This window comes from Lissotriton helveticus, chromosome 7 (assembly GCF_964261635.1).
Source record: "Lissotriton helveticus chromosome 7, aLisHel1.1, whole genome shotgun sequence".
In the NCBI taxonomy this organism is placed as follows: Eukaryota; Metazoa; Chordata; class Amphibia; order Caudata; family Salamandridae; genus Lissotriton; species Lissotriton helveticus.
Window position 1 is genome coordinate 1,188,942,847 of NC_136068.1, and position 25,781 is coordinate 1,188,968,627.

Below are 25,781 nucleotides of genomic sequence, written 5' to 3' on the forward strand. Positions count from 1 at the left end.
CATTTAATACTGGTATGGATGGGGGCAGGCTTCATGTACAAACAAGGACAACAATTCAAGTGAAAGTTACAATGGAAGGGGAATGCTTAAAAATTAGACAGATAACCAGGAAGACAGCACCAGAAAAAGTATGTTTTTAGAAATGTTCTGAACAACTGATCCATGATCAGTGTAGTGTGTTAATTTTGCAAAAATAAAAATTTACGAACTGCACACTATCATGGCTCACTTACCAGCAAACAAAGTTCCTTATTCCACCTGGTGGAAACGGAGGCCCAAATGTCTTTGCCTGGCTTGCCCCACGTTAGAGGAAGCGAAGCCTGGCATTTCCATAGAATGTTCTGCTGGGAACACTGGTCTCAGAGTAGGGACACTGCATGCAGTTCTCATCCACAAACTAGATACAGGCGAACGCCCGGCCACCCCTCCTCACCCTCCGCCAGTTCCAACCAACAGCCGAAAAAGAAGCTCTCACACCAGAGAGATCCCCCAATGCCTTAATTCGCTAATCATGCAACTCAGCAGGTGCCTGAACACCTCAGTCAGCGGCAGTGCATCTGACAAAGCTGCTGCTGCACAGAGGCAAATAAAGTGGTAATCATAAAGGCAGGGGAAAAAATGCTGTCGGCCCCCTAGAAACACCCAATCTACTGTCTTGCGGTCTGCCATGGTTTGTGTGCGCGCAGAGGCATGCGAAAAGAGGTACGGAACCCTGCAAAGGTGCAGGTGGGAAATGTAGCTTACTGGCCACATGAAGGCCAAGTCCTATGCCGCCTCTGGTGTGAGCAGGCAGGGAGTAGCTTCAAAATAAGAATTTAGGGTTTAGTCTGCAAATACCCTGTAGATGCAGAATTCGGGGCCATCACCTGTTAGCATCTTTAAAGATACCCTGCAGAGACAATGTGGGGAAATGCCTACCTGGTGGCCAGCACTACCAACGTGTTCGACAACCCTTCCCTCCCAGCGGGGCTGAAATACTAGCAGTGATTAAGCACCATCAGGAGAGTGTCACTGCAGATGGTAGCCCAATGTCCCCCCACCCCGCACCTCCAGCACCAGGTTTAATTTTACAACAAACCTGTGCACACCGGGAGACTGACGGAGCGACAAGGTGGCACTGATCATGCAGAGACTAAACATTTACTAACTTGTTGCGAAGGAGCAAACAAAAAAAACACAAGTTTAATAATGTCAGAATAGGGGCAAAAGAAATAACAACACGGACAACGGGAGGGCGGGCGGAGAAGGCATGGACAACGGGAGGGAGGATGATAGAGGTGGGCAGAGAGACAGCACAGACGACGGAAGGGAGGGCGCGTGGGTGGGGAAGGCACGGACAATGGGAGGGAGAATGAGGGGGTATTTTGAAGGCACAGACAAGAGGAGAGAGGGTGGGGGAGGTGGCCGGAGAGACGACACGGATAACAGGAGGGTGGGTGGGCGGAGAAGGCACGGACAACGGGTGGGGGTAGGGAGGAAGGTAGGCAGGTAGAGAGACGGCACGCACAGACAATGGTCGGATAGCGTAAACATGGCCCTGGCCATTAAAAGTTTTACACGAGAAGCAGAAGTTTTACTTTAAAGTATTTTTTTGTTTTTTTGGCATGGGTAGATTTGAGTGACTTGGGGCAGGGGCAGTCACTCACAGCGTCCGTCCTGCCTGCCTGCCTCCCTCGGCTGTTTCTGCCTCGCGCACACGGAAAGAGATAAACGAAACCGAAACCTAAGAGGCGCGCGACGTGAGCTGTCTCGGTAGAAGCTCACGCGCGCGACGCACCACGCCCCCTCCGTGATGGGCCCAGTAGAGTGCACGTAAACCTTGGCCGAAAAAATGCCGGCTGCGGCCAGGAGTGCGCCCTGTGGGTTGCAAGCGTCTGGCGGGGACCCTACAGATGCCCCGCTGTTCTTTCTGTCCGGTGGAGGAGGATTTCAGCCCGTGATCCCGCAAGACGGACGTCGAGCTCAGGAACTCGACACCGAGGACTGCGCCGGGGGTCAGGCTCTCACGGGAAGGTAAGAAGCTGTGGCACAAGCGAGTCTGCTGTGCCCGGTGAAGCGTGTGGCTAGGGGGAGCACTAAATCGTGGTTGATTATGGTTGAAGAGCGATGGGTGCGACAGGGGAGAGCAGACAGTGGGGACTGGGTCTCTGTGTGTGCGCATGCACGGGAGCTTTCCAGGAGACAGCCACAGCGAGCGCATTCACGCGCGCGTGGCCTGCGCCAATCGCCTTTTTGGAGATGCGCGCGGCCAGGTGCTGTCTCCTGGGAAGCAGACTCAGCAACAATAGATCTCTGGCGAGACAGCGCTTATGCGCTGTTCAACCCCACGAGACCTAAACACCGCTGCTGCTCCCCCCTTTTAGGAGTTGTAGCCCACACCATGGACCTTGCAGTCCGGGTGTGAGGAGGGGACCCAATGATGAAACATGTCACCCTTGGGTGAGTGAGAGTTCTCGTCCTTAAAAAGGATTCCTTCCATGTAAACAATTTCATTGCATCACACACTTACTGATTATTTTGATAGGGTATAGTTTCAGGCAATGTACTAGCCACTAGCCCTCCTTGATCACAGTACCAGGCGTACTTGAATGTGAATTGTTGTATTTCTACTCCCACACTTTTTTACATACATTTTTATTCAGAATCATACTTTCTCTAACTTGTTTACCTTCATTGTGAATGCCTTGTATAAAATATGGACATATATTTTGGGAGTTATCTGCTCTGCACATGGGCGCTTGTTGCAGTGATGGGGTAGCATTTAGTGATGGGGTAGCACTTGTATATGTTTCACGCACACACATACATCCTCACATCTCTAGGCCACCACAATTGTTAAACATTTTCCTATCAGGACATAATACACAACAGAGTCTTGGGGATCATGCTTGCGACTTTGCAAGTTTGGAGATGAGGATCGCTGTGAGGAATTATGTCTGGGTTGTCGCTGAGGTGCAGGTTGATGTGGTGCATGTGCCTGTACAGGGTGAAGTTCATGTGCAGGAGCAGATGGTATCTGTACAGTTGGTGTTTGTGTGTGGACAGGGGGTGGTTGTGCAGGTGGTGGTAGTGCCTGTTCAGGGGGTAGTGGTGGATGTGCAGGTGGGGGGAGTGCCTGTTCAGGGGATGGTGATGATTGTACAGGTGGTGGGAGTGCCAGGATAGGGGGTGGTGGTGGGTGTATACCCTTACTGTGGTCCTGTGCAGTTTGTGGTACAGGTGTGTGGGTGTGATGTGCTGCAGGCATATGTGATGACTCCCCTTCCTGCGATGACTGTGAAGGGAGACTTTGGATCACTTTCATCATGCCCTCCATCATCTTCATGGCCAAGGCATGTTGTCTTGACTCTCTTCCCTTTGGATGGATATCATGTCTCTGATATTCTTGGACATGTCTTGCCAAGATCTATCCATCCTGTCCAAACCATGGGTCAGTCTGTCCACCATCTGAGAGATTTTGCAAATGTCCTGCAGGGCATGAGACATGTCTGACAGGGTAGCCTCCATGGCATGAATGGCCTTCCTCACATCTGCCTGCTGTTGGAAGAAGTCCTGCTCCCACTGGCCACCATGTCCAGGTACTCTCTGCAGGGGTTGTCCATAGATGAAACCACGAGGTCCAACAGCAGGGGGGAGGGTGGCAGGTAGAAACCTGTGAACAGGAGAATGGTGCCCAGGAGATACCTGCACCACAACAGGGTTGGTACTTCCCTAAGATGGTGGAAAGAATTCCTGGGATGCACTGTATAGGGAGGAGTTTGTAGGGGAACCACCATGTCTGTACTGGATGTGAGGGAGTGATGTATGTGTTGGGGTGCGTGTTAGCTGTGGCTGGTTAGCTCTATGCTGTGGACAGGCAATCTTTCTTTGTGGAGGCTGAGGCACTTTGCTGGGCTGATGTGGTAAATTTTACGGCCATGGAATCTGAATCGTCATACTCTGAGAGGATGGTCTTCATCATCGTCAAATTCTTTAGCCTCCTCAGGTACTTCATCCTCCTCCTCTTGCACAGTACTTACAGCCGAAATTACTGCCTGCAGGAGCAGTAGATTTTCCCCTTTGATTGCACGTCGCCCAACACTGGTGGAAGGTCGAGCCTCCTCATCACCTGGAAAACAGAGGTTGCAACAGGATAAGTAATTGACCTAGTATAAGATGTGGTGCATCACAAGGGTTGGTTCTACTGTACTTTGCATCAATAGGTGACACACATGTGACCTGGTTTGGGAACCCCAACACCTGACAGCTCACACAGTAGCACTGAGGTGTTGAATGGAGATGTACACTGCACAAAGAAGCGCACCAGCTACAGCCACAGCTTTGTGTCCCTTTGCAAACCCCCATGATGTCAACTGCTGAGCGTGGCTCCTCATAGGTGTAGTTGATGAAGCGGTCCCCAATCCAGCAGCCGGAAAAGGAATTGACACCATACTCAATGACCTGTATTACTAATTTACAAACAGGCACATGTGACACTTATAAAAATGAAATGGTATGTATGTAACTTTGTAAACACCGATTGCAGTTTCTATGCAGAAAAGGATTTGGATCTTTGTCATAATTTTGGAATCTATGATAAGGAAACACTTTGCACCAAACTTTCCTGATGGACAGGTGCAAGAGGGTTTCTCTGCTGCACTCTTGCCTTCCCCAGGATGGTGTATTACGCTGCACTGGTGTCATCCTGTCAGCAGCTGTAATGAGACATACATATCCATATTTCAGTACACCAGATGTTAGCTATGAGCTAACATGTTTCAATGACCATTGATATGATATTCCTGGCCAATGTGTAGCATGTTTACCTCATGGACTTTACATGTAGGCCCCTGCTCACATGCAGCAGTTGTCAGCTGTTACCTCCACACAGTACTGACATCAATGAAATGACACATCAAAAGACAAACATGTATGAAAACGTTACTGATATTTGAAGGAGGGGGATAAATAATCACAACGCCTCCACATTACATTGATTTCACCTTCACCGTTAAGACCATCATGCCTCATTTTTTTTGTTTAAATGTGTTTTTATTAATTTTTAAAGTTTGGAGTTTATGCAATTTTACAATATTTCAGTACACTTTAGACAGTATTATTATCATGCAATTTTAAATCATCTGTATCATTACACTTACTGTAGCGTTCCAATAATGCATATCTAGTTTAACAAGAAGTACATTATCAACATGGTGGCGCCTGCTTGATTCAAATTTAGCAGCCTGAGAGGTTAAGAATTGAACTGTATACAACACAACATGAACATAAACCAAAGGGAACCTCATATTGACTCCTGTGCGTAGTAAGAACTGTACAGGTTTCTCGTGATAACACAATGCACTTCCAATTTCCTGTTGCTACTGGTACTCATTGCTCGCCGGCTTATTGCGCACGGGTATGTTTTGAACAGAGTTTTTCCTGTCGGACATCATGCACATCGCACAATGGCCATATATTATATGAGTTTACTTGGATAGCAGTCAGTGAGGGGCGATGCGTTTGACTCCGCACTTATACGTCCGAGCAGGTTAGTGCCACGGAAAAACCATCATGCCTCATGAGTATGGTGCCGTCTGTTGACAAGTCGAAAGGAGTGTACATCACCAGGGTGACCAGTTTCACATTTGCACACCAGATCAAACATTGCATTGCAGAGTTCATATGTGAGATGTGCAATAGTCAGGTACATTTTGTGGCTCATTTGTGCTTCCCTACACATGAAGTCAGAAAGCTAATTTTGGACTAAGAGATCACAAATTTGTTATGCCCATCCTTTGAGTGTCCTCTGTTCCCATAATTCATTTACAACATCATGGTAGTACTTAGCTGACAACGGATGATGCCTTGTACAGCAGACATCCTAACCTCATATATTATACACTCACTTATACAGGTGAATACAGTAGAAGAGGAGGCAAGCAGAATGCAACATTTGACTAGGATCTAACATTGTGGGTAAGTTGAGAAGTTTTGATGGTTGCCGCCTACACTGAATTTGCATTGTGCTTTTAAGCCAAGAGATTTGAACATTTCACTTCCTCAAGATTCACCTTAGCTGCCCATACATCCATCACAAAAGTACACAATTGGCATCAGTGCGACCTTCATCCACACCAATTTCAATGGGATTTGTCTATTGATATTTTGCAAGAGATTTTTCAGATCATTGAATTACAATCCAGTTGTATCTAGTACACTTCATATGACACTATTTACTAGTTTATGTCCATTCTGCACTCACTTGGCATACAATTTTGTGTTATCAATTCATTAGCCACTATGATGTGATCTGGTATGTGGTTAAATGCCGCATGTAGGCATGTTGTGATGCAGGACAACAGTGGTGTAGAACACATACAACATACAGCAGAGATTAAAGGCACATTTCACATTGCATGAGCATTCAGGTACGTTATTCTTGGGTTTACAGACTAGTCAATTTGTTGCGGAACCTAGAACTAATTGCAATACAATTTCTGTGAGTGGATTGTTATTTAAATTTTTCCGTAGAAAACGATGGTGAAAAGTCTACCATTCTATCATGACGCGTTAATCCAATATGGCGGATTTTTCTAAATGGCTGCCCATTATTTGAGATATAGGGTATAACTGTTTATATGCCCATGTGTGGTATCATTTTAACTGTTTTTAGGGACGGGAAAGTAAAAAATAACATTAAAAATTATTTCTGATGACCATAATATCAAATAATCGTGGAATATTTCAGATAGGCAACGTTTGTATAATTTTTTCATTAACTTATATGACAAAGTGAGACTCCCGGACCCATCCCCCTCCTCCCCCCCCCCCGCGCCCCGGGTCTCTCACCTGATACACTGGCCCCCCGCGCACGGGGCGAACCAGATTGATGGGTGGCCCCTCTGGGGCTCGAGGCCCACTGTCCTTGACGGGTCTCCCCCTCCCCCTTCTGCCCGGCCCCCCCTGTCGGGCCCTCTCTCCCCCCCCTTCTTTGCTCCGATCTTTAGCCCACTGGCCACGACGCCCTCCACGGACAAAGCACCGTGACCCTGTCCGACCCGTGCCACATACTTCGAACCACTCGCCACACCAGGAAAAATTTCCCTTACGGTTTCAAGTTTTTAGTTACTAGCCGGCAGTTCCGAACCGGCGCACATTCCCTTGTTGGTAGCTATCACGAGGTTACAAGTATACACTAACTCGCATGGGACGACATTTGCAGACAGCTCCACCAGCACACAATCCCACGGCCGTGGAAACGAGAACTCTGCAATTGTGCATCCCCCCCTGGTTTCCACATCAGCGGGCCATTGGATACCACATAGCTGGCTGAGGCCCAGACTGAATGTTACTGGGGAACACTGTTTGTATTTCCTTAGATTGCTATGTAATCATAAGCTGTGCGGAAAATTGGTATTCATATATTGTATCACCCCGTCGAGGGGCTTGTTTTGCAAAACCTCAATAAAAAAATACAATTTAAAAAAACAAAAAATCTTATATGACAAAGTGTGAAGGAACGTAAATATTACAATTAACTTTTGAAATAAAAAGTTTGCTATTGGGGAGGAGCTTGGCGGGCATCCGAGATGGCCGCTTGAGCACAGCGCTCTCCGGACCCTCGCCGCTCCCGACATTTTATCCTGGCTGAATCCTGATTTCTTGCAAGAATTCGTGTAGGGGACGTTTGGCTGATTACCCTGGCACTTTTCAGAAATCGATTTGGATCTCGTATTCCTGAGATATGGTGCTCTGAACTTTTGGGCTCCGCCCTTGAGGTGCGCCCGGGACGGGGTGCGGTACTGTAGCCGTCCTGCAATTGAACAACAACGGCAGGAGATCTGGCCTTGTGGGTCCCCCCTTCCTAAGTTTCGGTTTCGATTCCGTTCCGACTTGGGCCACGGATGTGGATGTCGTGTTGCGACTGAGACTTGGAGGCAGATCGGCTGTTGGGCTTTCATGTGACCTATTTGCTGGCTTGGCGACCTCTACCCGAGTTGTGCCCCCTTTTTATGTACTTTTGATCCTGTACTTTGGGTGTCGGGCCCGTCGAACCTGGTGGCTTGTCCTGTGACGCATCTTCAAAATGGCGGGCAGAGGGGACAGAGAGACGCGCAAGACGAAAACACCTCTGCGCGGAGCTCCAGTTCAATCAAATGTCATGGACCGTTATACCCATTCTAAGGGGTCCCCCGGAGCTGCCCTGCCTGGTTCTAGTATAGCGTCCGAACGCATTTTGGAAGAGTCGGCGGAGCCCTCCCTACAGGATATCATGGGCGCCATCTCGGGTGTGAGGGAATCCATCGGCCTACAGTACGAGGCCTTGGCCCACAAACTTGACACCGTGGCTATTGAGGTGAATCTGATTCGTGCTGATCTCGGCAAGACGAATGAGAGGGTACAATCACTGGATATTAAATCCTCTAGCCTTACGAATGATGTCTCGGAGCTCCAAACAGAGATTGGAAATCTCCGTCGGGGGAACGACTTCATGACCCGTCGCCTGGAGGACTTTGAAAATAGGGCGCGTCGCTGCAATGTTCGCCTGGTTGGTGTACCGGAAAACCCTGAACCCCACTCGGTGGATCTCCTGGTTGAGGATCTGGTCTTGAACCATTTGGCCCCTTCTGGTCTCACAAAATTTTTCACGGTGGAACGTGCACATCGTGTTCCAGGGGGCAAAGTCAAGCCGGGAGCCCCGCCGAGACCCATTGTAGCGAAGCTTTTTCATTATAGAGACCGGGACGCTATCCTGCAGGCCTCGCGGGTGAAGGGCCCGGTGGCCTTTGAGAATGCTACGGTGAACTTTTACCCGGACTTTTCCCAACAGGTTCAGAGACAACGTATGGAGTTTCGTGGTGCCAAGAAACGTCTCCGGGATCGGGGCCTACGTTACGCCATGCTCTTTCCCACTAGACTCCGGGTTGAATACAATGAACGTACCCTTTTCTTTGATCGGCCAGATGCTGTTAATGACTGGCTGGACTCATTGCCTGACCGTCCTCCTGAGACAGACTCCGCCGCTCACCCTGGTGGTGCCGAAGGTGGTGTGGAGATCTAACTGTTCGGCTCTTATGTCTTATTTTGAATACATTCTCAGGAGTGTTGGCCGGCGTCCCTCTACATTGTGATCATTCTGTCTTTCGTTTGTTATTTTTGTTCTTGCTGAGGTCGGGGGGTGGATGGAACGGAGACCTTTCCTCCTCCGGGGTCTTTGTGTAGAATAGGGGTTCTTGGGCGACAGGCACACTGCAGGTTGGGGTGGCTCTTTAGCTTTTTGCAGGGGTGCAGGGTGGGGGGTGTTTCTCTTCAGTTTGGGGGAGGGGGGTTGGGAAGTTTTTTCTTTTCTGTGTGTTGTTTTCAAGGCGAGTTGCTCCTGTGTTTGCTGCTGTTTCTGATGTCTAGCTCATGGACGAGGGGTCTTGGCTCGGGCGGTTGGGATGGGGGGTAGAGGGTTGAAATTTCTTTCCTGGAACGTTAATGGCCTGGGAGATCGTATTAAGCGCAGTGTGGTCTTAAAATGTATACGACGTTTGTCACCGGACATTGTTTTCATGCAAGAAACCCATTTGATTGGTAATGTTTGTTATGCAATGAATAGATGGGGCTACCGCCTTGTGGCGCACTCGGGGTTTACCTCCGGATCTAGGGGTGTGGGTATTCTTGTTCGAACCTCCCTCCCCCTGGCTATCGATGAGGTGATTCATGATGACCGTGGGAGATATACTGTCCTGGTGGGTAGATATGAAGGCCGCACCCTATCTCTCTTCAATGTTTATGTTCCCCCGGGTTTGCAGGCCTCTACTTTTACTGACTTGGGCCGTGTTTTGTTAGATCTCCCTGATAGCACTCTCTTTCTTGCCGGTGATTTTAATTCGGTGCTTTCCGGCCTTCACGATCGCCATCCCCCTAGAGATACCCCGCAGGCTCAGCAGTGGTGGGGTGGGTTTTTAGATACCTTTGGCCTTGTGGACTGCTGGCGACTGTTGCATCCTACTCAGCTCCAATACACCTTCCATTCTGGGGCCCATGGCAGTCTGTCCCGGCTGGATTATTTCCTGATGCCCGCAGCCCAATCATCGGCGGTTCGCGAGATTTTACATTTGCCGAGGGGTATTTCTGATCACTCGCCGCTCTGGCTTCGTTTCGAGGTTGGGGTAGAGGCGGCGGGCCGAGTGGCTCCCATTAACCCTTGGTATCTTTCCTCCCCTGAGACTCGTACCCTCTTGCTCAAGTCCATGGATGCATATTTCCTGGAAAATGAGGGGTCGGTCTCTTCGGCTGTGTCCCTGTGGGAAGCTTTTAAAACTGTGATTCGTGGACAGGCCCTTTCCTTGATTGTTGAAGCTAAGAGGGCAGGGAGGAAGGAGGTGGTGGACCTTGAGGGGGAGATCTCTGCTTTGGAGGACGAGTTGGAATCTGGTGTCACGCCTGAGAAACTCCATGCCCTGGGTCTAAAACAGTTTGCATATAAATCTCTGGTCACTGACGCTGCAAAGGTGATGTTTCGTGAGCAGCAGGGCAGATTGTACGATGTGGGTGACAAGGCGGGCAAACTCCTAGCGTGGTTGGACAAGAAAGAAAGAGTTAATCGTGTGGTGCCCGTGATTCAGTCTGCGAGTGGTGAGAATGTGATTGATCCGACCGCCATTGTTGATCGTTTTGCGGAATATTTCCGTGTGGTATATGCTCCCGTGTCTGTGAGGGATGTTGCTGACTCCCGCCTTCTTCTGCGTGATATCACTTTGCCCTGTGTCACCGACTTGGACCGTATTGCTTTGGACTCCCCCTTTTACGAATGATGAGATAGCCAATGCAGTTCGATCGCTCCGTTCGGGCAAAGCACTGGGCCCGAACGGTTTGCCTATTGAGTTGTACAAATTACGCCCCGATAAGGTGGCGCCGTATCTCCGCGCCATGTTTCTAGAATCTCGTGAGCGGAACATACTTCCTTATGATCAGCGTCTGGCGACAATCGTCGTCATTCCCAAAGAGGGTAAACCGCGTGACCTCTGTTCCTCGTATAGGCCCATATCCCTATTAAATGTTGAACCTAAGGTGTTGGCTAAACTTTTGGCGACCCGTCTCCTTTCGGTTCTTGGGGAGTTGGTCCATCCGGATCAATCTGGCTTTATCCCGCATCGCAACACTGCTCTGAATTTACGTCGCCTCCACGGCGCGCTGGCGAGGGCGGGGCTTTTGACTGAACCGGCCATTTTGGCGTCCCTGGATGCCTCCATGGCCTTTGATACTGTGGAGTGGCCCTATTTATGGGCGACACTTGAGAAATTTGGATTCGGGTGCGAGTTTATTAGCTGGGTTAGGCTGTTGTACGCGGAACCTCTGGCGCAAGTTGTAGTGAACGGTAGAGTGTCGGCCCCCTTCTCCTTGGGCAGGGGTACCCGTCAGGGTTGCCCCTTGTCCCCTCTGTTGTTCGCGCTCGCTCTTGAACCGTTGGCGGCCTGGCTCCGTTGGGAACCGTCCCTTAAAGGTATTCGTTGGGCCCCGGACTTCGAAGACCGCGTCTCGCTTTATGCGGACGACATCCTCTTGTATCTTACTTCTCCTCGCAAGTCTTTATCTGTTTTATTTGACGTTCTTGCGTCCTTTGGCGCTAACTCAGGCCTCGTCATCAACTGGTCTAAATCCTGTGTATACGTTTTATCTGGTATCCTGCCTCCGTTGCCGAGTAGACTTCCTCTTCAGGTGGTCCGGGATGGTTTCAGATACTTGGGGGTTTTCGTTACCTTGGATCCGTCCCTTCGTTTTGATCGTAATCTCCTTCCCCCGTTGCTTAGGCTCCGTTTGGACGTTGCCCGCTGGCGCAAACTTCCCCTGTCTCCACTGGGTCGGGCGGCCCTGTTTAAGATGATGTCACTACCGCGGTTTCTCTACGCTCTCCAGAATTATTATGATCCTATCCCCAAGACCTATTTTCGGGAGATTGAGAGCCTTCAGAGGCAACTTATTTGGGATGGGCGACCGCGCATTGCTCTCGCGAAACTTTCCATCCCGTGGTACGATGGGGGCATGGCGCTCCCCGATATTAAGAGATACTACTGGGCTTCCCATCTGTCCGCTATTAATCACGCTATGTTCTCTCCGGGTCGTAATCCGGCGTTTGAGATGGATAAACTTCAGCTTCCGGGAGGTGACTTTAATAGAGTGCTCTATTCTCGCTCCGCTGGGCGCCATCTTGTGGGACCTACTTTGACTGCTTTGACAGTGTGGCGTGCTGCGAATGTGAGCCTGGGCTGGGAGGATCGCTTGACGTTGGCGACGCCGCTTTATGCTTCAGAACGTCTGGGCGCTCTTTGGTCTTCCAAGGGTTTTGACCGTTGGGACTTGATTGGGATCTCTAAAGTGGGGGATGTATATTCTAAGGGTTCTGTGCGCCCGTTTCAGGCCCTCCAGGCTGACTACGGCCTGAGTAGTCGGGAATTCTTTCGTTATTTACAGATCAGGCACGCTTTGGTTTCGGTGTTTGCTCCTGGTGAGATTCCGCCTGACTCTTCCCCACTTGAAGACCGTATCCTTGACGAACATCTTCCTGATAGCACTATCTCCCTGATCTATAAAAAGTTGATTAACAATCGGACTGACTTATTGGCCCGACTTCGGGAACAGTGGATGGGAGATGGGTTGGAACTTGATGATGAGGATTGGCAATCGGCCCTCTCCTCTCCGAAGGAGGTGGCTATACCGGCTCGACTCCGTCTGGTCCAATTGAAGATCCTTCATCGGGTGTACGTGACGGGACCGCGACTGATGGTGATGGGCTTTTCCTCCGATGGACTGTGTAAGCGTGGATGTGGTTTGCGTGCTACTTTCCTGCATATTCTTTGGGAGTGCCCGATGGTGGCTGCTTATTGGGTGGCCGTGCTTGATCTGATGACTGTGGTGACAGGGATATCCTTGCGACCGGAACCTCGTCGCTGTCTTTTGAATGTTTGGGAGCCCACGGACTATTCGGTGGCACAGACTAGATGGGCCACCATGGGCTATATGATTGCGAAGCGAGATATTGCGCAACTCTGGGGGGCCTCCAGGCCCCCTGCCCTCTCGCAATGGGAGGATAATATGGATTGGTCCATGTTCCGTGAGAAAACTGTCTATGTGGCCAGGGGTAGACCCAGGGCATGGGTGAAGGTGTGGGGTCAATGGAACGAATACCGTGGCGACATTTGTACTCCTCCCCTTGTGGACACTATCGAGATTACCCTATCTCCTTAGGCTAGCGTTCCCGGAATCTTCATATAGGGACTGAGCTGGTGTCTCCGGCTCTTCCCCCCTTCTTCTTCCTGATCTCTGCCCCCCTCCCCCCCCCCCCCACTCCATACTCCTTAGTGCTTAGGATATTACTACTGCACCTCCGCTGCTGTCCCCCCCTTGCGTCCCTTGGGCTGACCTTCAGTGATACACTCTCGCCTTTCTGTATGTTTGTTCTTTCATATATATAAAACCTGTTTTGGTCCTGTATATAATGTGGAGTATTGCATTGTTGATTGACGGTTACCTCTGCGGGCATATGTGATATGTGTCTACTCCTTTTTAGCGGCTGGCCCGTGTGGTTGTAGGCCCATCCTTGTACATTTCTGCTTGCTCAAATAAAGGTTTTTATAAAAAAATAAAAAAATAAAAAAATAAAAAGTTTGCTATTGTTTGTGTTTTGTTTTGTAACTTTGTTGTTATTGTTTTTTTTTGTTAATCAAAAATGTTTCATTTATGTGTTACAGGTTCTTGCGAGTTGCTGTGAGATACAGTGGAAATGGACGTAGAAAAGTGTTTCATTCGTGATGTGGTGTTTCAAGAAAATGACGATGTATCTGTACTCACTGAAAGAGGAGTGACTGGAATTTAAAAAACATGCAAGGAGGGAGAGAAAAATATCTAAGTTTCACGTTTGTGTTGGGCAGAAAGTTCACAAGAAATGTAGAGAGCGTTTTGTTAACTTGAAAACTCCTTTCCAGGAAAAAGAATCAGATCCCACAACTTCTCGTGTTCTAAGGTCGTGTGAAACCCAGTTTGATTTTAGAAAAACTGGTTGGTGCGGTCCCTTCGGTGATCTTGTAGCCCTTAGGGATGGCTATGGCGATGTCGGGGGCAGAGGAGGCGTTCATCCAGGTTTCTGTGAGGAAGGCAACGTCTGGCGATGTTGTGTTGAGGAGGTTCTGTTGTGAACGTATCTAGGACCCTATTTAAATATTCCCGATTTATGCCCTTATGTGGTTATAACAAATCATATCCTTATAAAGGCATAAGAATCATATCCATATTAAGTCATAGCCAATGCAGTCCAAATAAGGCAAGGCTACTCCCATAGACTCCTAGAAAGTACAACGCATTCTTAAAACAAACCAAGCCTCCAGCAGCCTGGGAATTCCCCCTGCTTCTGTTTTGATTTGTCCAAGAACTCCTGGAGTCCTGAAAGAACTGCGAATTCTTAGTGACGTCTTATGTCCAACTATACATCAAACTCGGCACCTTCCAGGTATACCAGCAGCTGCCCTAGCAAATCACACGGTGGTTTGGAGCAGATCAGCTATCTACTTGCCCGACGCCCTGCTGTGGCAAGTGCCGAAGGAAGCCGACCCTCCCATTGACGCACTGAGAGAGACGCTGTCTTTTCTCCTGCCGAGAAATCCAGCTCCAGTGTTTCCAGTTACCCTTGCGGGTTGCTGGGAGATCGAGACCTGAGAGAGAGATACAAGTCCTCCTTCATTCTATAACCAAGGTACGGAGCTGATTAGATCCTTAGAGAATTCTTGATTCAGATTCTTGGCAATCTTAACTTAAACTGCAGCTCACTTACTCCTTCCCACGTACTAGGCTTAGGTTAGGTACACCGGGGTAGGCGTATCTTAGAAGCACCAGTTGAGTACGTTTAGTCATGGTTTTATCTATGTATATATTTTATCTATTTTAGATACCGTATGGCTTAGAAACCACACCATGCTTTTACAGTATTATTTTAAAATACTCCTTTTACTGTACGCACTTTACTTTATGACAAGTATTGCAATTGTGGCAACTCACTTCTCTTGCATGAGAAAGAAGACTGTTCAATAAATAACCACTTTTATTAAAAAAACGCCCGTCTCTCTGTTTCTCTGCGCTTCTGGTGAAACTAAGTATGCACGATTGACTGAGTGAAATAGTTATCTATTGTTTCCGCGACTCTGGAGATATACTCCTTATTCTGGAGGGAGCAAAGTTGTCATGTTTATGCGGTTGTCAGAAACTAATCCCTTCTTGTCTATTCAGGAAAGTTAACACCTTCCTGTTTACTCGAGTAAGTTTCTAGCGACCTCTGAGCTAGCTGGCATTCATAATTAAGTCTAACATATTCAATAGAGACCTAGTCGACCTAAGTCCTACGTCTAAACTATCGTTTATGTTATTCCAATGCACAGAGCCTATTGGGAATATAGGAACTACACTACATGGCGCCCAACGTTTGGTAAGGCGATAATTTAACGCTAGATGCTAGAGTAACTCAATCGTGCTTTTCACACAGACCCCTTTTTCCCGTAAAAACTCCAATAGACGTCTGGAGTGGGTGAAAGGTTAATATCCACCAAAACTTAGTAGGATGAGAATCCTATGTATTAGTTCTTGGTTTAGTCAACGTTGAAGGATACAGTGTTCCAAAATATTGTGCACCTAATCTTTGTTTCCTTGAAACTTGCTCTGCAAAAACTTTCTGTCAGAAAACATGTCAGAAAGAGACGACGAAAGGGAGAGAGCTAAAATAGCAGCTCAACATTTAGCGGAGGACACAAGTCTCCGGCAAGATGACCCGGAGGCTCTACTAATACCAGTCAATGTAAGGAAGAGTGTAACTTACAAACTTATAGAAAATGGAGTATCATCAAGAGGTGGTACAGTCATATTTGTGGTAGAGGCCCATGAATATCGGCAGACAGAGGTATTCTATTCCTGGATACATTTTCCAGCAGCACATGCTGCGACACGCGATTTCCACTACTACAAAATAGAGGAATCTCCAGAGGAATACATCCCTTTCGAGGACATTGAAATTCCACTAACCTACCAAGAGCATCAGCTCTGGTTTAATGGCGACCTAAAACACAAAAATCACTTCACCAGGCTCGGTCCACTAGGTAGACCAGGAGCCACATGGCCGGTTTTAGCGGGTTATACACCACATCCTGACATTGAAGGAATGTCAAGCAAAGAACTTTTAGTTAAAATAAAAGAATTAACAAAAGCATATAGAAAATTAGTTCAATTGACAATTGACGGTATGGTGATCCGCCAAAAACTGAAAGAAAAAGATATAGCAGAACAACCTTTTGAACTTGCCAGAATAATTGAAAATTCCTATGAAGAATTAGGTAGAGATAGTTTGGGTGGGAAACCACTAAAACCACAAATAACTGAAAATCCTAAAAAGAGCTTTATTAAAAATAATCTCATTACTCCAAAAAAGAAGTGGGAGGGTAATAAACAAACTACTCCCAGAGAAAAACAGTTCCAGTCCAGAGGAAGGTCTCCCCAAAGGAGAAATAGATCTCCAGAACGGGGGCAGGTCTCCACAACGTGAGCCTTCTGAAAAAAGATACAACCTTAGAAATAGGGATGATTTAAGAAAACCTGACAGATATCAAGATAATGATACACGTCCCTCTCGATCTTTTCAGACTTCCTCAGAGAAATCGGAAAGAAGAGGACGGTCAGAACACAAAGAAGAGCCGTCAAGTCCAAAGACAAGGAACCTGCTCATCAAAGTAAAAAATTACAATTTCCCAAAAAGAAGGTAGCCAGTATTAAAATAAAACATGCCGAGGATTCTGAGGACACAACTCAAGAACGGAGAATGGGCCCAGACAATGCTAGACGGCGCAGCAGAAGTGACCATAGATCGCAAGATCCTGATGATTCTTCTGGAGACAGTGGACACGAATGAATACATTCAGGTGAAAACTGCAGACACCAGAGTTAGTGTGCCCCATAAATTATATGAAATAACATTACGTATAGAAGGGGACAAAACTAGGAAAATAAAAGGTCTCTTTTGGAAGAACCTATCAAAAGGCTATGATATCCTTCTAGCAGAGAAAGACTGGCCACCAGAGTTTGTCAGGGAGTGCCCACATGGCGAAGAAATGATTATGCCTGCCTTCTCAAATCACATTCCAATTCATAAAAAATACACATTTGCTAGAAAATGGGCAGTGACCTAAGCTCCTGCATTATATAAAAATCATGTAGGATGGAATGAGGATTCTCCTCACCATAAAATTCAGTAAAAAAATCAACCTACTGCACAGAGGCAGTATCCTGTTAAGCAAGAAGCTAAAAAACAAGTCAGGGAGATCTTAGATCAACTTGAATATCAGGGGGTGATTGAAACATGCGCCTCACAAATGAACAACCCTTTGTTTCCTGTCTCCAAGCCAGACGATTCATATCGTCTAGTTTTGGACTACAGACACCTAAACACCTGCTGTAAAACATTTGCAGTACAAAACTCACACAGTGCAGCACTGATGAATTACATTGTGCGCAAAATATATAAAACAACATTAGATATCTCAAATGGTTTCTTCTGTCAAAACATTGCACCAGAAAGCAGGTATTTGACCGCTTTCTCAAGTATGGGGGCCCAAGGCAATTTTGTTGTCTCCCCCAGGGATTCAAGAACAGCCCAGGATTATTTTCAGCAAGGGTAACAGAATTACTACAAATGTATGATGATGAGGCATTATCTTATGTCGATGACATCTATCTTACAGACGATGACCTGGAGACACACTTGAAAAGAGTGCACACCATTATACTTGGGTTCTCATCTGAAGGGTACAAATTCAACTTAAAAAAGTCACGAATTGCCCACCTAACTATCCTATTTTTAGTATATGAATTATCAAGTGAAGGCAAAAGCCTAGCAGACAACTTCTTAGAGAAGTGTGCAGTACTACAAGCTCCAAAGACGCTGAAAAACTTACAATCAATTCTAGGTTTCCTGAATTTCGGAAGAACTTACATTCTAAACTATGCGGAGAGGGTTAAATCTCTCTACGAATTAATAAAACCTGATTTCAAACCAATCAATGGACTCAGAAACACACAAACATTTTAAGATCAATACAAACAGATATGTTAACTAAAACAAAACTGCAAACACGCGAAAATGAACGCAACCTTGTAATCCGAGTCATCCCAGGAAGATGCGGATTCACGTACCTGACCTCTAATGAGGGAGAAACGGTACCAATAGCTTATAAATCACATTTGTACACACAAGCTGAAATGAAATTCAGTTCTACTGAAAAAATTCTGACTGCGGTTCAAACTGCTGTAGCAAAAGAAAGAGCCCTAGCCCAAGGCAAGAGCATATCTGTTTTAACAGCAGTATCAGCCCTTGAGGCAGTAACAAGACCAAGCATTCCGAATGCTAAAGCTTTAGATCCAAAATGGATACAATGGGAAAATTCTCTTGCTGCAACAGACGTGAAACACGCATTTGATCCGAAAATGAAAAAAACTAGAAGATAATAAGGAATAGCAAATTTTGCGATTCCTTATTTTGTAGCAAAAATGTTACATACATACCAATTAGCAAATTAACATTCGCAAAGGCCGAAATTTGGCAAATTTCGGCCTTTGCGAATGCTAATTAGCTTGATACATATGGCCCTGAATCACTCAGAAACTGTACAGCTCAGCGAGCTGAAATAAGATCTTTAAAAATGGCGCTTGAGAATGCCGATCGCGAATTCCCCACACTAATAGTGTGCGATTCAACAAACAACCTGTCTTGGCCTAGCCAAGATAAAGGACTTAAACAAACCGTCTATACCAAAGCCCATACCTGATAGTAATAGCTCTACAGATGTGGAAATAGACGTATCCCATATTTTAAAACAAAACAGAACTAATCCTGATTGGAGAAAATGGTTGATCTGGCCACAGACACTAATAACTGTCAAGATAGATTCCTGAATAAAAGACACGGGTTCAAGCAAAACAGGCCAGACCCAAGATATTCCCAGAGACAACATCCAGGGATAATTACAGCATACAGTATAGAGAAACTATGCCTCGAATGGCTACAGAAATCCACACTGCCTGAAATTAAGCAACACTTGACTTTACTTAAAGAAGGTGCTGACTTGCGAGATTTCATATTGGGACCTCGCAAACAGTGTCAAAAACGTTTCATATACGCCGGTATATACGCTGCTTACAACGAAGCTTGGAAAGTAACGCAAATTGAAACTGCAGAAAAAATACGAGAAATTGATTGTATTAATTTGGAAAAATCACTGTCTGTAGTGGACAATGGGTTAACGACTCTGTCCTCCAGAATTTAATAGAACAGGATATGCTAATGTTACAACATGGCCAGTCCCAATTACGTTCTATTGTACAGTTAGGCTGGACGTTGCAAAACCTCCGTTCAGGCTACGTGCCATGGCGTCTAATCAACACAACGTCATTATTTTCTATCTTTAACCTTACTGATAAACAAATCTCTTTGGCACAAAAAGGAGCGGACTATACGGTGCTGAGCATTGAAAAACTTGAAAAATTGGCATTGACAGTCTCCGAAAGACCCGTCATTGAATGGATAATACATGGCACAATTACAATTCCGATTACGACTTTTCAGTTTCAATATTGCCAAAAGCATATACCAGCAGGCCTGTATGAAAGGTTGGGTAAAGGTTACATCAAGTCGACCTGGAATCTACCTTATACACATAAATGTTACAGTGAGGGGAAAAAAGAGGTGTTTCTTAGTGGTAATAACTGTAAAAATTCACTAAGCGGCACTCTTCTGTGTCAAGGAATTAACTTGCATGGAGCCTGCAAAGGTTCATCAAATAACCTTTCATGCCACCTGCACGGCACCCCAGCTTCACAGACAGAGCCTTTTTTCAGACAACTTTCCAACGGCAGTTACGTTATAATAAGTGACCGCAGCTGTTGTGGCATGGTGCCAGGAAGGGCCTATCTTGTCAGTGTAACTTCCATGGTCACTTGCTGTATGCAAGTATTGTATCCAAACAACAAACAAGACAAGGAGGCAACGATATGGCCTTCTCTGAATATCTCTTCTATTCGAATTGATACTTTAAGCAGAATGAAATCCATTCTTTTACAAACAACTGTGCCTTTAACCTCGTCCAAAGAGACGTATGATCTGCAAGTTGCAAAGACAGCGGCAGAGATACATACATTATTATCAACTAATTGCCCCATGCATTTCTCAGAAATGTTAGGTCAAATTTTAAACATGTCTGATACCAGTGGCATCGCACATGTATTTAAGACAATTTTTTCAGGACTATTAGCACCCTTTGAAGCAGTCCTGAGCATCTTCCCGAATTTTGTGCACTCTGTGTTTGGCGGCCAGCCTCTCATCTTGGGACTCGTAGCAGAAATTTTATTTTTGTTCCTTCTGCCCCGATATGGCAAATCCAGCCACAAACAAAACTCAGGCTACCATGGAAGAAACGATCCTTGCGATGAGATGCCGAGAAAAAATAACTAAAGTACTCGGCTTAGTTCGGCTAAGAGATCTGAATACCACATGGTTTCTTTCATTCAGACCAATCTGGCAAGATTGCATCTTACCTGTTCTACGATGCCTGCTATGCGGAGAAGAATGCGTGTTGGACGTCTGTCTCACACTACCATCAGCAGTACCTTTGGATATCGATACTTTGCTTGGTTCGGTAACGGCTCATGCAATGTGTTGTCCCCAGCGGCTATTCTGATGACGGCATTCGTTGAGACTTCACCATTACGATTAGGTGACGGTGAGATACGAGATGAAAGCAGCACACAGGTACCACGTTCTGTGACCATTGCTGATCTGAACACCGATGACAGCAATGCCTCTCATATTTGCACTATTTCTGCTTTTTCGAACTTGGTCGAACTTTCTCCTACTGTTGTAGACGAATTCTTTGCCACCCTATCTGAGTTAATGTTCTCTCTTAAGAACGAGAATAACTTTTGAGCACACAGCGTTCCCTGAACTCTGAATTCGACCTTCAATTTTGAAAACAGAGCTTCTAAAAAACTTTGGAACTATTTTTTGCCCTGAAAGCTAAATTATTTTTCCCCGTTCCCAAAATATATACTTTTTTTTGGCACACGATACTCTGCTTAAAGTAGAACTATTCTTAGAGAACAAGATTTCTATTATTTTTTTTTTTTTTTTACTTTATTTTTCAGCAGAGTGAACAACACAATCCCCCCCCCCCAATTGGCAGCGGTAGAAAGAAAAATACAAGTGTACACATGTCATAGCTCCAGTACAGCTCCCACAGGTGCAGATATAACAGTAGATACGAGATTCAAATCCTTGGGATGCAAAGCAATCATATACAACTGTTGTTAAGGAACCCTGTGCGTGATCATCAGGGCGTTACGCCAACACCAGCCCTCCCTCCCCACCTCCCACCTCCCCATCCTCAGGTCCCGATCCGGCTGAGGAGTACAATTCAGCACTAGTTGCCTCGGAGTCGCTGCCACCTGACCCCACAGCACACATCATTCTCCATGCGAGCAAGTCCTCGTGTAGCCGCTCATCCTTACGCGTATGCTGCATGTGCGTTTCCTCAGCCAATGTCCATTCCCCAACATCCCAGAGCCACAATGACATGTCTGGAGCCCTCTGTCCCATCCAAGTTATAGCCACCCGTCTCCTAGCCAGCACCAATAGCAGCTGCAACATTTTATAGGAAAGGTTCGTCTTCCTAGGCGTGGGGACTAGGGCCAACAAGCAGTGAAGTGGGGTTAGGTCAATGTGTAGGCATGCGATCTTCCTGATGTGGGCTACCACTGCCTTCCAGAAGTCTCCGACCAGCGGGCATTCCCAAGCCAAATGGAGAAATACGGCTCTGACTGCACCACATCTAGGACAGGCATCCAACTTATCCGCAGCAATGCGGTGTAAAGCAAATGGGGTTATGTAGGTGCGATGTACAAAATTAAAATGGAGCAGTTTGAAACGTGCGTTACACGACACCTTCTTGGTAAGTGTCCCTATTCGCTTGCGTTGTCCCGGGTCTAAGGCGACCCCCAGATCCGCTTCCCATGCTGCCCAGGACGGGGCGATCGGGGGAGTTGAATTACATCTCATCGCCGTGTATAACAGCGTTATCAGTCGCCGTCCCCTGCCACATGACAATAGGATATTCAAAGTATGGGACATCGGGGGTGCCTCCGGATATTGCGGCCAGATCGTCCTCGCCATGTCCTGCAGAGCTCTATAATGGAGATACTGTCCCCCAGTAAGACCAAAGGCCTCTGTAGCCCTTTCCAGGGTCACGAATGAGTCGTCGGGGTACAGATCCGCCAAAGTTTCACAGCCGCCGTCGTGCCATTCCCGGAACGACATGTGTTCCTCCATCAACGTCAATGGTGCCAATATCCACACCGGGAGCTCCCTATGAAATGGGGCCCGCCGCAGCACTCTCTCCACTACTCGCTGCCAAAGTCCGGCAGCGTGTCGAACAACGTATGGCAGGGAGGGATCCGCTCCCCTACCACGCATCAGGGCCACCTGTAGGGTCCTCTCATCCGCTCTGCCCGCCAGGAGTTGCAACTCCCAGTTGTCCGTACCGGCAAACCATCGCGCGGCCGGCAGCAGCTGGGCCGCATAATAGTAGAGGCCGAACCATGGGGCCTCTAGGCCTCCTTCCTCCCAGCGCCTGACCACCGTGCGCAATGCAATTCTGCTGCGTCCACCCGCCAAAAGTAAGGAGGTGAGTAGCGTATCAAGGGTGCGGAATATACGAGGAGGGAGAGGGCACAAGGAATTCTGTAAGGTATACAACACTCTGGGCAACATCACCATCTTCGAGACGGCCAATCGTCCCATGAGAGAAAGTGGGAGCGTATTCCAAAAGGACACGGACTGTCGTAAGGAACTGAGGACTCGGTCGGCGTTCCGTGCCAGCAACTGCTCATCAGAGACAGCCACTTGAAGTCCCAGGTATCGGAAGGCTTCCGTTTCCCACCTAAGTCCCAGGGGCGGGAAACCCACTCTAGGGTCCTCCCCACATCCCGCAAGAGGGAAGATCAAGGACTTCTCCGGATTAAGGCGTAGACCAGAGGCCGCACCAAAGTGATCCAAGTGCTGCAATAGGAGTGGCAGCGACTCCCGGGGGGAGGTAATGTAGAATAGTGCGTCATCGGTGTATAATGAAACCAAGTGCACTGCGTCTCCCACTCGTATCCCCCAGGGGGCCATCTCCGCTCGGAGCGACACCGCCAGGGGCTCAATCGCTAGCGCGAATATAAGCGGCGACAGGGGGCACCCCTGGCGGGTGCCCCTGCCCAGTCGCCATTCCTCCGATCGGGCCGCTCCGAGTCTGACCCTGGCCGTAGGCGCACTATAAAGGAGTCGGATCCAGGCACAGAAGAGGGGTCCCACCCCAGCCATATGAAGCACCTCCAAAAGGTACCCCCAGCTGACAGCATCAAAGGCCTTAGCTAGGTCTATCGACACCAGTACCTGAGGAACCTCCCTATCACGCACCTCATGAAGAACGTGGTTCAAGCGCCGAAGATTCATGGCGGTGTTGCGGCCCGGGATAAACCCGCACTGGTCCTGGTGGACTAAGTGCGCCATATGCGGCGCCAGCCTCGTGGCCAAGATCTTAGTGAGGACCTTGGCGTCGGTGTTAATGAGAGTGATGGGCCGGTAGGCCGCGGGATCACAGCTATCCCCGCCCGGCTTCAGAATCATGCAGACCTCACCCTGTTGCATGGTGGGTGGGAGCGTGCCACTCTCCAGCGCCTCATGGTAAGTCTGGAGGAGACAGGGAGCGAGGGTATCCGCAAATGCCCGATAAAACTCCTGGGGAAAACCGTCCCCGCCGGGTGTCTTAGCCGATGGTAGGGCCGCCAACGCCATTTTGACCTCCTGGAGCGTCAACGCAGCGTCCAGTTCCTCTGCGTCCTCCCTAGAGAGGGTCTGGAGAGTCAAACCTCGAAGGTATGACTGATACGATGCCTCCGTTACTAGGGGGTCCGCGGTATATACCGTCTGTAGATGCGTGCGAAGCACCGCGAGGAGGTCCCTCTCCGAGTGCACCAGGTCCCCAGCGGAGTCCCTCAATGCCACGATCCGTGCAGGTGCCGATTCCCTCCGGAGGATCCAGGCCAATAGTCGGCCCGATTTGTCCCCCTCACGGTGGAGTCGCTGGCGATATCGTCCGAGAGTAAACTTATCCAGCCGGGTGAGGATATCGTGAACGCCCTCTCGGGCCGTCCTTTCAGAGTCTAGATCCGACCCATCCAGTTCCGACAAAGATTGACAGTGGCGGAGGCGCTCCTCAGCACACTCAAGCTCACGGAGCAGCTGTCTCCGGACTCCATAAGTCAGGCCCATACATGCGCCCCGTACAACCGCCTTAAGAGCGTCCCATTTGGTCGCATAAGGTATGTTGCCATCGCCCCAATTCAGATCCAGATAAGTATGGAGGGATGTCTCCACATGGTCCCGTCCTACCGGATCCTGTAGGAGATCTCCCGGCATCCTCCAGGTCCGCGGACGGGAGGACCGGTCTGCCCATTGCACAACGCACGTTACGGGCGAATGATCGGACAAAAACCGAGCCTGATGAGTGACCGACAAGACAAGGGATGGATCAATATTGGCAGCAAGGACTCTATCGAGCCTACTATGAGTATTGTGCGTGGGGGAATAACAAGTGTACAGTTTCAGTCCTGGGTTACCGAGGCGCCACACGTCGATCGCACCCAGGTTATCCATCACCTCCCGGAGACGTGCCGTCATCCGTGGTTTCGTGCCTGCGCTGGGAGGATGCCTGTCCAGGAGTGGATCCAGCACACAATTAAAATCACCAAGCCATAGGAGGGGGGCATCTACATCTGACACTAGAAGCTCCTGTAAGGTGGAGAAGAAACTCAGATCATCCACATTGGGGGCATAAGAATTCACCAGCAGGAAATCCCTCCCATCGAGCTTCACCCACAACAATACATATCTGCCCTCAACATCTGCCTCAACAAACTGGACCGCCAGGGGAACCCCGGGTGCCACCCAGACAAGGACCCCCCTAGCATCTGTAGAGAAGGAGGAATGGAACATCTGACCCCTCCACTTCTTGGCCAATTTAAGGGCACCTTCTTCATTCAGATGCGTTTCCTGCAAGCACGCCACAGAAATTCCATGGCGGAGGAGAAAGGAGAGTACCCTATGGTGCTTAGTGCAAGTGCCCAAACCACGCACGTTCCAAGTTAAAACCAGTCCTGGGTTACCGAGGCGCCACACGTCGATCGCACCCAGGTTATCCATCACTTCCCGGAGACGTGCCGTCATCCGTGGTTTCGTGCCTGCGCTGGGAGGATGCCTGTCCAGGAGTGGATCCAGCACACAATTAAAATCACCAAGCCATAGGAGGGGGGCATCTACATCTGACACTAGAAGCTCCTGTAAGGTGGAGAAGAAACTCGGATCATCCACATTGGGGGCATAAGAATTCACCAGCAGGAAATCCCTCCCATCGAGCTTCACCCACAACAATACATATCTGCCCTCAACATCTGCCTCAACAAACTGGACCGCCAGACAAGGACCCCCCTAGCATCTGTAGAGAAGGAGGAATGGAACATCTGACCCCTCCACTTCTTGGCCAATTTAAGGGCACCTTCTTCATTCAGATGCGTTTCCTGCAAGCACGCCACAGAAATTCCATGGCGGAGGAGAAAGGAGAGTACCCTATGGTGCTTAGTGCAAGTGCCCAAACCACGCACGTTCCAAGTTAAAAATTTGTATCCCATAAGCTATG

At 48.1% G+C, this 25,781-nt stretch overlaps 1 long non-coding RNA gene across 1 annotated transcript in view; it reads right to left on the bottom strand.

Moving 5' to 3' along the window:
* Positions 1-4,090: 4,090 nt before the first annotated feature.
* The window catches only part of LOC144767294 (uncharacterized), a 238,596-nt gene continuing 216,905 nt past the window's right edge, over positions 4,091-25,781 (bottom strand). The window contains exon 3 of the long non-coding RNA XR_013598137.1: positions 4,091-4,108. This is a non-coding gene — a long non-coding RNA (uncharacterized LOC144767294). The remainder of the gene's footprint in view (positions 4,109-25,781) is intronic.